The 13,381-nt window shown below is 38.5% G+C and overlaps 1 protein-coding gene across 2 annotated transcripts in view; it reads right to left on the bottom strand.

The window, feature by feature from the left end:
* The window catches only part of nav2a (neuron navigator 2a), a 234,295-nt gene that overhangs the window by 135,944 nt on the left and 84,970 nt on the right, over positions 1 to 13,381 (bottom strand). The gene's annotated exons all lie outside the window — the stretch shown is intronic.

The following is a 13,381-nucleotide window of genomic DNA, read 5'->3' as shown; positions in this document are numbered from 1 at the left end:
CAAACCAGAACGTTCATGACACTGATTATAATACAAAGCATATGCTGTGATTCACGTCTTCTTTATGACGTCAACTCGAGAATTTTTTCCAAGCACCTCTGGATTACTTCAAGACAAATCGGTCAAATCAGATTCTCTTTTTTAAACTTTCCTCATCTCTGCATGAACTATTTTTAGAAATTGTAAAGAATCCATCAGTGTGTCAGCTTGAGTAGGTCACTCGCTTACATAACCAGCCATACAACACAGGAAGGAAGTGAGCAACTCTTCCAGGGACCTGGGCCATGCTTTCTGCAGAGACCCGTGACGGGCATTCTTTCCCGGGTTGGCAACGCCCAGTGACTCCTGCCAGGAAAGCTTCACTCATGGATAACAAGTTGTATAAATAGACTTGTGGGTAGCGAGGCATCAGGGGCAAGAGGCACAGAAGAGACAAGGCAGACATATCAAGAGGGCAGCAGGTGTTGCGCTCACAGTCGAGCGGAATAAACAGAGCCAGGCATCATGCTCCTGAACAAAGAGGGAAAAGTAAACAAAGTGGACATGGAAAACTATGTCTATTTTCAAGTACTAACCATAAAAGCCAGAGCAGTGCTTTGCTTGGCTGTTACCACAAGTTCAAAAAGCCCTGAAGTGAATAGCTGACTTGTTTGGGTGTTCTTGTACCAGCTTTAATGGCCAACAAAAGCAATAAGTCAACACAAGGAGTTAACACTTCAGAAACCAGCAGCTGCCAGAGAGGCCGAGTACAAATAAGTTCCTAAGAGTGGAAAAAAGAAAGAGTAGCTGAGGTGACATTTCATTGAGTTACCTGTTAATTTAAAGCCAGTAGTGTTTGAGAACGAGGGGCCTGCTGGATAAACAAAGTGCTGTGTGGGTGGACCTCCTGGATTTGAAGGACCACCAGCAAAGAATAACCCAACACCCTCACATTCTTACACACAGATGGAGGACCACAGCTGAGCAGAAGAATCAGCAGGAATATAGGACAAAGCAAATGCTTTTGAGGTGAGGCACCAAAATTATTTTCACTATAAAAAGATAAAAACAAAAACGTACAAAGTCTACAGGAATAAATATTTTTAAAAAAACTAAAACAAAACATTTATTTCTAAGAATGATAAAGGGAAATATCAACCACTTTAAACCTGAGGTTCACAGTCAGGAAACATTCCTGACATCTCGTCATCGTCATCCTCCTCCTGTGGCAAGCAACACATGCTGTCATCTAGAGACAAACTAGTGTATTTTGCATTTCAGCGAATGTGTAACAGCCGTCAACACAGAAAAACAACAGGAGGTTTCTGGATGTCCGGCATAAACATTGACTTAACAGAAGTGACACTAGAATTGAAGCTGTCACACACTAAGATAAAAAATGTGTTGTTATAAGAGGCTACAGCAGCCACAACCCACACATGACATCCGCACTCAGCCTCTGCAACACAGTGTGAGTTTAGAGGCTGTGGCTCAGACTGTGGCAGAACAGTTACTGGTGGATGTGGAGGCCAGTCTACACTGGACTTACACACAAAGTTAGTACCCAGAGAAATGCCTGTTTTAAAATGATAATTATTACAAATGAGGCTTGAGCCCACCTTTTAAACTTAACTTTTCAGTTAGTGCTGCTTCATTTCCATCAAGTCTTGAGGAAATACTGTGGTTGTCACAGCTGGAAATGAGGGTGGTTAGAGCACCAAAACTAAAACAGAAAACCAAAACAATGAGCTAAATGCATATTTGTGGTTCAGGAGAATTAAAGGGTAATTACCTATATTTTTGCAGGCCCAGTCCATAAAGCTTTAGACTGCACATTGATGTTTTTAAAGTTTTAAAAATGTTATACTGAGATAAAGAACTAGGGGTGCCCAGTCTGGTCTCAGGTACTTAATATCAGACCCATCAGAGCCCTTATTTTCTCTATATATTTTCCTCACATGAAACAAACAGTTTCTACTCAACAATCACTGACTCAGTGGCAGAAAGAGGAATAACAGGACACAACAGTAGAGTACCATGAGTCAGTGATGTGGCCCAGACATGATGTGTTCAGTGTCATCATGGCACAAAATCCTGTGCTCAAAGTCATAATGGGACAATCGCATTTCTTTACATTGTAACAGTTGATATTTTGTTTGGAAATAACTGAAAACCTCTGCTCTACCTTGTCATGTTATAAAGAATTTTCTCAAGTTAATATTTTAATCTATAGACAATTGTACATTATTTTTTTAAATCAAATATATCTGAATGACTTATAATTTTCCGATCTAAAAAATTCTGCATATTGATGGCACCATGATATTTATAATCACTTCACAACTTTTTATTCTGTGATGTTGTATGACATTGCAGCTGAGATTTATTGACTTACCGTGTGACACGCTAGCAAGTGGATATCAACACACCGGCCATTTACAAGCTTCAATTCTGTGCTGCAGACGAAGAAACTGCTCAAACCACCGAGACCAAACCATCTGTCCTCCTCATAACCTTAAAGGCAGAAACTTGCATTGATTGACCTCTTTTTATTGTCCTCTCACTAACCACACTCTCTGTCAGTGCATTCAACACTGCAAAATAAAGGAGGAAAAGTGAAAATACAGGCATTGAACCTGCCTCTAGAGAAATCCCCCTCTATGACATTATTTATTGCTACTAAATGAAATCTTACAGAAAATATATTACCAAGTCTTTTAACCTCTTATTCATCTTTTTAATACATTAAGAATTAGAGCTTGACTCAAGTAGTGGAAAAAGGCCAGATTTTGGCAAATACTAAGAAGAAACTGTTTATATAATTTGCACAGTATGAAACATGAATAGCTAAAGCAGAATGCAACTTTTATGTACTGTAGTCATAATATGAGCTTAAAAGTATGTGCTTCCTCACATCCTTCTGTCCCAAATTCGAAGGTTATGAGAAAAAGCAACCTAAATAGCATGCTTCTGGCAGCTGATTAAATTTCAAATGTCAATTCTTCATTTATTTTTGTGAATAAATTATTTGTTTTCATTACAATGCACAAATAATTAGTTTGAGCCATTTTATTTCACAGTGAGAAGCAAATTAAGTTATCAGTTTTTCAAGAAATGGCAGCCTTATCAGTGGAACCAGAGCTCAGATACCGATAAGCCACTTACTGCACAATTACAGAGATAGTTACAACACACACAAACATGCTCACACACACAAATATTCACAGACTCCCCCCTGTTGTCTGCTTCCACTTTCAATCATCTTGAACTCCAGGAGAACTCAACCAGCCTTTCAACACAACAGAAACGACTGAATGAAATGAAGATGTAAAGTAAAAGCTAACGGTTTTACCATGACAGAAAGGTTTTGGCAAGTTCGACATCTCATCTCAGTCTCTTCAGCATCTGCTTAAACTCTGGTCCTCAAGGACTGGTGTCCCGCAAGTACTCAATGTTTCCCTACTGCCACACACCTGATTCAAATAAAATGGATCTCCAACAGCTTGTTAAATTCTGTACAAGTCTGTTGATGACCCGATCATTTGAATCAGGTGTGTTACTACAAGGAAAAATCCAATACCTGCAGGACACCGGTTCTCAAGGACCAGAGTTGGTGATCCCTGGCTTAGAGGTACAGTGTATAGGAATTATTGACATCTAGTGGGGAAGTTGGACACAAAATTACTTCAAATGGCAAGCAGCACAGTTGTGGATGAATGATGGACATAAACATGTTTTCATCTGTGTGTGGATCCAGTGGCCTCAGGTGCAGCAACTGCTGCACTACAGGTAACTACTTCAAAATTGCATACATGTGTATTGTCTTCTTCTGTGGTTCTTCTAAGGTGTTCTAGCACCTAACAAACAAAGCTGGTACTGCAGTTTTAAAGCTCAGAGGGTTCTCACTTGACACACAGGGTTGTTTGTCCATTCAGAGACACCATAGTAAAATTGGTGGCACAAATATGGCCGCTGCCTTGTATGTGGACTCCCAGCAAGTAGAAATGCATGGCTCATTCTAAGAGCATAAAGTCATGCCCATTATTTTAGGAAAGTTATTAAGTAGCTTTTTAAAGAATACATCAGATTGTTCCATCATTTACTTTTGACTTGCTCAGTCACGTTCTTGCTTTCCTTTCCAGTCCCCCTCCAATAAAATCCTCTTGTGTTTCGTTGCTGAATCCGTATCCAAATTGCCCAATGTGTTGATATCCAGTTTCTAGCTTTAGAGTGGTACCATAAAGCAAAATGCAGCTGTCACATGATGCTCCAGGCTGGAAAAGTTGTGAAGTGTGGTTTCTCAACCCCGTCACAGGGCAGAACTATGTTAGAAGTTTAAGAAGTATTTAGAAGTATTTTTTGTCAACATTCAACTGGTCGCAGTGATGGTCAAGATCAATCTTTAGGACTCAGCTCCTTATCCATCCCTGTAATATCTTCATGATTTGCTTATATTTAATTAGAAGAAATGTGCAATGATTTCTGAAGCTAAACTAAAAAAAAAAGAGCATTTAAAAAAAAATAAGTTTATATACAGCTTCAAGTGGACAAACATAAATGTATGTATTTTATTATTCTGTTAAATTATTCCCATTTATTTATGAGCAAATGTTTAATTTATTTTTGGATGCTAGGAACACAGGACAGGAATCAAGTTGCTTAAAGTCAAGACTGACTAAAAAGCAAAAAGCTACCATCACTGTTCCATTCGTTTCTGAAAAAATCTAGTAAAGCAGCAGCCTCTACTGGTCATTTACAGAACTACAAATGCTTCACACCAAGTTCTAACATAACCGTAGAGGTCCAATGTGCTCTTTTTTACTTAAAGTATAATTACACTGTATTTTGCTGTCAGACCTTTAAATGTGTTATATATCTGGAGACATGTAAATAAATGCTTTACAAAAACAATTGAAACATGATCATATAACAATACGGTTGTTTAAACATCCCTTTCATCCAGAATAAGTTAATGAGAATGATATTGAATAAACACAAGCCTTGTTAGGGAGGAAAAACTCTGAGGAACATGAGTTCACCCCTTTCTCAGGATGTTTTTACTTTAATTCTGCTGGTTTGACTCGAGCCAAACTTGGATTCTGTGAGCTGCTGTGATCCAAAACAAACCTGCTTTTGCAGACATTCACTTTTTGAAGTCTGCTGCTGACACCACCTTCACATGGTGATCTAAAGCACTCAAATATTTAGCCATGTGTCCTCACCTTCTGACTCAGGTCTTCCAAACAACCAGAAGCCCATAAAACAACACTGTGTGTGTGGAAAGGTGCAAAATGGCCGAGTTAAAACCAACAAGCTCAGTGTCAGGTCAAACTAAACACTGTTTTTGTTTCAGAAAAAACATAAAAGCACTCAACAGTGTAACCTAAGTAGTAAGACGTCTATTAAGTTATTCATCATCTGGGTGCATCTTTTTTTTTTTCTTTTTTTTTTTAAACTTGTTTTCAGCATCAAACATTATTACAATTTTCTGCAGGTTATTTTTAAAAAATACGTCCAAACAGGCTAAAATGTCTTTTCTAGTTTCACAACTTGGGAAATAAAGTTGAAAATATGTATAGAAATCTAAGATGAGAAAACTTAATGTGAGCACAAACAATTCAAACTATTAATTTTTATGATGCAAAACAGCTCACCATATTCAAGTACCTTTACCCCAGGGTGCCACTTCAATTCAATTACCCTCTCCGCCAGCCTGCAGTAATTGAGCTTTTTTCCTGGGAAACGCCCTGAAATCTCACTGTACTTCACTAGACTGAATAAAAAAAAGAAACAGACTTTCAGGGACATATAAAAGAATACCCTAATTTGCATAAATCTCTCTTTAATTAAGTCATTAAATATGATCTTGGGCTATGAACATAGACACAGAAGCAACATGCACAGATTTAAATTCATCCTTGGGCAATGTGGGCCTCTAATGTGATTAAAGGCTGCCTGAAGAATCCGTGCACAGTGTGATTTCACACTCATTGTTTTTGCAGACAAAAAGGATTAACCACCACTGAGTCAGGCTCATCGCTAACATTCAGAAAATTCAGTAACTCATTGCTGAGGGGGGGTCTGACAAAGGATTTAGTCCTTTTGTAAGTGAAATACCACCCAATGATGTATGTTAGATACCATCAACATATGTTACATGTATATGAAGATGTATGAACCAGATGCACTGTGACACATTCTGACAACTGCGTGTATCTCCTTTTAGAGCCTGCTTTTTTTAATTATATCACCAATAAAAAGCAAAGGGAAAGCTCAGGCTATAAATATGAAATTACTCACAATAAAAGAACAAAGTTTAAGCTTTCCCAATTTTTATTTCCATACTTTTTGTACATCAAAGGCTGAGAACAGCAGTTTGAGCAAATGTTGGCAGTTCTTGCAAGTTTTACCTGAGATTTTTGGATTTCTTCAAACGCTGCTTTGGAATTATAATGAAGAGTACATGAAGGTCGTTTCTAGTTAAAAGACACAAGGTTAACAGAACGACACAAAAACCAGAAAAGCAACTTTTGGAACCAAAAAAAAAAAAAAAAAAAAAGCAAAAATTTTGTGACCAATAGAAACTCTCATTTAGGTGATTTAAGCTATACTCATTTTTGAGGAAAAAACAAAGTATTTAAATTAAATGAAAAACATGTTGCTGTGCTACTGACAGAAGGATTATTTAATCAAGTCAAAGATGAAAACCACTAGATGGTTTCCTTGTTTCACTGGTTTAATAATACCATGTTTTCATACTGTTGCTGATTAAAGTTAACTCCTTTTCACTATTTTCCTTTTAATTTTTAGACAGTAAAGCCATACGATATGAAGAAGGAACATGACAGAAACTACAGCCTCTGCTGTCTTTTATTCTTTATAAAGTTATATTTCTGTATGTTTCAAGTTTGAAATTTGCACAATCCTTTACTTTGTCTCAAAGGAAATTAATTATATATATTCTGTACTAAATGTTTTGAATCTGTGCCTAACACAAATCTCCACTAGATGGGAGCAAATAGACTCTGAATGGACAGGATAAATAATAAGATAGGCTGATACCTGGGCTGGAATATGTACCGAGTGAAGGTTCATTTGTCATAAATCTGATAATATAGCTCAACCTCACTTCATTTGTGAGAGATTAGCTGAAAAAAGCAACACCACAGTCTCTGGATTAAAAAAATTAAGGAACATGAATCCTGATTTGAGTATAAAAGAAGCTGTAACCGTTTCTCTGCACAGCTTCACCAGGATGAAAGACGTCACATGGAGTAAAGGTTTGTAGTAAAAAGAGATAAATAATGTAGAAAGCAGAGAGCAGGGTATCTTTAACCCACACCTATCCCTAAGACATCAACATCTCTGCTTCCACAGCAGTGCAGGCAGGAGGAGCACTCAAAAACTGAATGGCACATGTAGGCACACACAGATCCCATCATAGTGTGAAGTGTCCCTTTCTGTGTAGAAGAGTAGGATGGCAAAAAGGGGAGGTCACGACCCAAAAAAAAAAGATAACATAGCTCTGTCCATTAGGAGGTTGGTGGGAAATACAACAAATGAAAAGGGGCCTCCAGAAGAGAGTTGTTCAAGCAGCCCATTACCTCATTCTAATACACAAACACATTCACACCACCCTGCCAATGCCCCCCTCAGCCTCTCATGTCAGCATTCACAGATAGACAGGTTCCCCTCCGCAGGACCAAACCAATTTAACAGCCCCGTTGATATTTTAGTGTCAGTACGCTTGGATAAGCAAGACAGCGAGACATGGAGAGGAGGGAGTGACAGAAAGAGAAGCGAGAAAAGAGGGAGATGGAGGTGAAATCAAGGTAGTCGTGGAAACCAGAAAGCAGAGCAGAGGGGCTTCTGGGAGCTCTTATCCTCAAGTGACTGTGAATGCACCCTTGTTGGCTATTCTACAAATATTACAGGTGATGAAGACAAAGTGGGGGAATTAGCTGCTGGCCAGTTATGTGCACAAGCATGTTTATCTGCATGTGAAGTGTCTAATCCTCCTGGTTGACATGAAACCTATAGTTACTGATACTGATGGTTTAAAAAGTACAGGACTCACAAGTTAATCTTATATGACTTTGCTCAGGACATACATACAAAGTTTGTTTGGGTTTATAGAACTAAAGTTTCATAGGAAATAAGTGCATTCAGGGTTAATACTCAGCAGGTTAAAGCTCAGCAGGTTACCTGGCTGCTTATGTTTAACCTCTAGGATACATGTACTGTAGATACATATGGTTTCATTTAATGAAACCATTACTTTGCTAGCAGAGCTTCTGGGATGGAGAGAACAAACACAGGGATACCCAACTTTTACTTCCTCTCAGAATCAGGGACAAAACTGTTGGATAACTGTGGCAAAATTAATGCTTCATAAGAAGATTTCTCTTGTGACGTTTGCTCATCATCTTTTGTAAAAATATCTAAATATCTCGTCTTTAAATTGCTTCTGCTCTAAACATTTCCTCTGTTTTCAATCATTTTTTCTCCTCTTATTTTATTTTTTTGCCTCTTCACTTTGTTTCTCCTCTCGTGTCACATTAATCCAGATGTTTTTGAATAAGTAAACATGTTTTGTCGTGATCTTTTTCCACACAAATAATGTGCTTCATAAAATTGTAAATGGTTTGATCTCATTTTACTTCAACAGCTTTTATTTGCTCTCATTTTCTAGCTGAAATGTTGCACAAACTGATTTTTTATAACCTTTACATCTGTATAAGATCAAAATATATGATGCATTAAAGGCAATAAAGGAGTCAGATGTCGCTGTCTCACTGATCAGTACAATGTGTGGTCTAGAAAAAAATGGTTTTACTAAACCATCATTCAATGAGTTTGAATTAGTTTCTGTTCATCTGTCTACCAAAACTCTTTTAAGATGTAAATTCTGTTTTTCAAAAGACACACACACACACACACACACAATACACTCATTGGGCACTTTATTGGATTCACCTTGCTAGTACCAGATTGGACGCCTTTTTTTCCTCAGAGGTTTTCTCCATATTGACATGACAGCATCACACAGTTGCTGCAGGTTTGTCGGCTGCATCCATGATGAGAATCTCCCGTTCCACCACATCCCAAAGCTGTTCTGTTGGATTGAGATCTGGTGGCTGTGGAGGCCGTTGGAGTCCAATGAACTCATATTCATGTTCTAGAAAGCAGTTGGAGATGCTCTGAGCTTTGTGACATGGTGCATTATCCTGCTGGACGTAGCCATCAGAAGATGCTCCATTGTGGTCATAAAGGGATGAACATGGTCAGCAACTATACTCAGGTAGGCTGTGGTGGTTAAACCAGGCCACGTTGGTACTAAGTGGCCCAAAGTGGGGCAAGAAAGTATCCCCCACATCATTACACCACCAGCAGTAGTAGAAGCCTGTAGCACTGATCCAAAGCAGGATGGATCCATGCCTTCATTTTTCCACCAAATTCAGACCCATCTGAATGTGGAGATTCATCAGACCAGCAATGTTTTTCCATCTTTTATTGTCCACTTTTGGTGAGTCTGTGTGAATTGTAGCCTCAGTTTCTTGTTCATAACTGACCCGATGTTGTCCTCTGCTGCTATTGCCTTTACTTCAACCAGTATCTCCAACCAGTCTGCCCAGTATTCTCTGACCTCTTAATATCAACATGGCATTTTGGTCCAGACAACTGCTGCTCGCTGGCTATTTTCTCTTTTCTGGACCATTCTCTGTAAACCCTAGAAATAGTTGTGTTTAAGAATCCCAGCAGATCAGCAGTTTGAAACAATGTTATAATGTGAGCGACAGCATATCTACAACTACTTGTTACCAACTCAGTTTTGGTTTGAGTACAGTTAAAGGAACAAGCAGGGACAGTGCATAGCTGCACGCTTTCAGAGGATGTCATTAAGCCGCAGCTTGGAACTGAGACTTTCTGAAATTTATTGATGTGGTATATGATCATGAACAAAGGTATGAAGAACCATGAAAACATGAAAATTCACTTATTACATGTTACGTCAGCATCAGAGTTTCTCCACAGGTGATTTTCACATACAAAAAAATGACAGTTCTACGGCTTTGGGTAAATGTGTGTTTGTAATATTTGTAGTGTTTGGAAATATAAACCGAGCAAAAACCTAAAAAGCATCTGAACCACATCTCTGCACACTACAATCTGACTCATCTACAGCCAGAGCATACATGTATGGTCATTCAGTGCCATAGTCTGGATTTATTTTTGGCTCAGTGGGTTGCTGGGTTGTTTGTGGCAACACACTGCCCATTGAAGCACCTCAGCATCTAATGGGAATCTGCTGGTTGGTGCTGTTGACATGCTCTCAGCAGACACCTCCCTCCCAACCCATCTGTCTGCTGTCTCAGACTGCTCAGTGACAGCTTCATACAGTGGTGAACACACAGCTGGCATGCACACACACACACAAACACATCTGTGGTACATGCATTCAAATTCACAGCAAGGCAGAGTGCCAGAACTTTCCAGCCCTAGAGAGCAATATAAAAATACACACACTTATCTTGCATTCTTACAGGAGTTACAGTTCATTTATTTTTCTCAACCTATCATAACTCTTTGACATGCAATTACTGCGTGTTTGATGCCATTAGTGTTAAAATTAAAAACTTTACAGGCTCCTAGATTTACAATAACTGGTAGAGAAAAAAAACTAAATATACTCAAAGTTAGTTATATATCCCAAGTCTTAAAAGGGATATTTGCATGAAGACATGTAGCAGCATGAGAAGTGGAAGAATAAAAAACAACCTGTCTCTGCAGATGAGCCTTTTCTCTCTACACTGAAGGATGAGGCCTGTGCTATCATGTGTCTATAGGCATCAGCAGCAAGAACCTTTACTTACTCCAAAAGTAAAGGTGCATAAGTACATTTAACCCAAACCAACCAATCTCTCTGGAGTCTTTACACTCAAATTATTTAATTATATCATTCACTGTGTCTACTTACAAATATCATTTCCATTGGGAGGAAAACTAACTGCACAGCTAAACGACTTTTTAACACAAAACAACTGCAACGATGTCTTCCAGTCAGGTTTTAGACAGCACCACATTACTGAGATGTCACCAGGTGACCGAAGTCCTGTACAGGCTCTTGGTAAATGCATTGAGGAGATTAATGACTGGATGTGTCTGAACTTTCTTCAGTTAAACTAAAACAAAACTGAGGTGATGGTCTTTGGCGCGAAAGAGAAACGATTAAAGGTCACCACAGAGCTTCAGTCTATACACCTAAAAACCACCAACCAGGCCAGAAATCTGGGTGTAGTGATGGACTCAGACCTTAACTTTAAGGGAATTACAAAATCAGCCTACTATCACCTTAAGAACATATCAAGGGTAAAAGATCTGATGTCTCAACAGGACCTGGAAAAACTAGTCCATGCTTTTATCTGTAGTCGGCCTGATTATTGTAAAAGTGTTTTTACAGGTTCTACCTAAAAAAATCAATTAGACACCTGCAGCTGATTCAGAACTCTGCTGCTCAAGTCCTCACTAAGACCAAGAAAGTGGACCACATCAGTCCAGCTCTGAGGTCTTTTCACTGGCTGCCTGTTCGTCAGAGAATAGATTTTAAAGTTCTGCTGCTGGTATATAAAGCTCTGAATGGTTTAGGACCAAAATACATCAGTGACCTCTTGACCCAGTATGAACCTACCAGAACCCTCAGGTCATCTGGTTCCAGTTTCTTATCAGTTCCCAGAGTCAGAACCAGACATGGAGAAGCTGCATTCAGCTTCTATGCTCCACATGTCTGGAACAAACTCCCAGAAAGCCTCAGATCAGCTGAAACACTCAGTTTATTTAAATCAAGGTTAAAGACCCACCTGTTCTCTGCTGCATTTCAATAGTTTTTATTTAGAAGTCAAAATCTGCATCTGGTTCTTTTAAGCTGGAATCATGTTTTAATATTGTCTTTAACTTTATTTCTTGCATTTTATCTATTTTAGCATATTCCTTCTGCTTTTATTTCATTAATTGCATTTCTTTTCATCTTTATTTTTTTATTTTTAATGCACTTGTCTGCACCCTGCTGTAATGATTTATGTAAAGCACTTTGAATTGTCTTGTATATGAAATGTGCTATACAAATAAATTTGCCTTTGCCTTTTGCCTTTAGGAAAGAAACGCTGATGAATGGAAACAATCCTCCTCCACCATCACCCTCAGGACTGGCACTCCTCAGGGATGTGTGCTGAGCCCTCTGCTCTTCACACTGGTCATATACGACTGTGCTCCCCATCCATTCCTCAAATGCCATCATCAAATTCACAAACAACACAACTATAGTGGGCTTGATAAGGGCAATCAACATACATGGTTATATGGCTAAGAGAAAATTAAGGGGATCATCAACCTCTTCAGGACCATGATCAGCAGCCTGCATGGTGAAGAAAGTAGAAAATCTAAAGATCCTGGTAATCACACTGTCAAGCCAACTGAAATGGACAAATAACACTTCATAGCTCTAAAAAAAAAAAAAATAAGAAGACTTCACTTTGAGGAAACTCAAATGGACTAAACTACCTCTTAAACTGCTTCCCAACATCTTGAACAAAACTAGAATTTTCTAAAATCTTTTCATCTATAATATGTTTTTTTTTTTTTTTTTTTTTTTTTATGCAGAGAATGTTAAACTGAATTTCATTTTATTTTGATGACTAAGATTCATTAATTCATCCATGTTATTGAAATGACATTTTCTGTGAAGAAAAACAAAAAACAATCAACATTTTTCTTGACATATTAATCTTCCAGAAACTAATCCAAAAATCTACATTTTTTTCAAGCCATTACATCTAGGCCACCTGAAAATGACTGATGGGACTCTGTACACCTCTCAGGTTTAGGCATTCCTGATGACTGGCTTGTTGGATAGAGTTTGACCTTCTGGGCCCAGAACCAAAACTCTCCCATTAATCAACCTTGGCTTTCTAATCCCATTTCTTTTTCTTTCCTCTCCTACACAAACTCCATCCTGTCGTCTTGTCCCCAATCTTTGCCCTCACTCATCTGCATCCTGTCTGCTCACATTCTCCTTTTTGCTGCAGTCACTCTTTACATGGCTGTGTCATCCTCTGGTCTTCATGAATAATCCATCAGCCAAACAGGAAAAGAAGGGAGCAACAAAAGAACCAACTGAGGCATCATGGGACACATGAAACCACACACATCAAACACAAACATCTGCATGAATGTCTGAGCAAATTCTGGATAATAATCTCCATGCAGCGGCAGTCCTACGACCTGCGGTTACATTTAGATCAAAAACAAACCATTGCTCCTCCTTCTCTTTCACTCTTTTTTTTTGTCTTTTAATCATTTTTCCCAGTTTGTTCAATTCTGCAGCATCTTTCCTTTAGTGTTTACT

Source organism: Melanotaenia boesemani, chromosome 1, assembly GCF_017639745.1.
Source record: "Melanotaenia boesemani isolate fMelBoe1 chromosome 1, fMelBoe1.pri, whole genome shotgun sequence".
Classification (NCBI taxonomy): domain Eukaryota; kingdom Metazoa; phylum Chordata; class Actinopteri; order Atheriniformes; family Melanotaeniidae; genus Melanotaenia; species Melanotaenia boesemani.
This window is presented reverse-complemented; position numbering and strand designations above follow the sequence as displayed.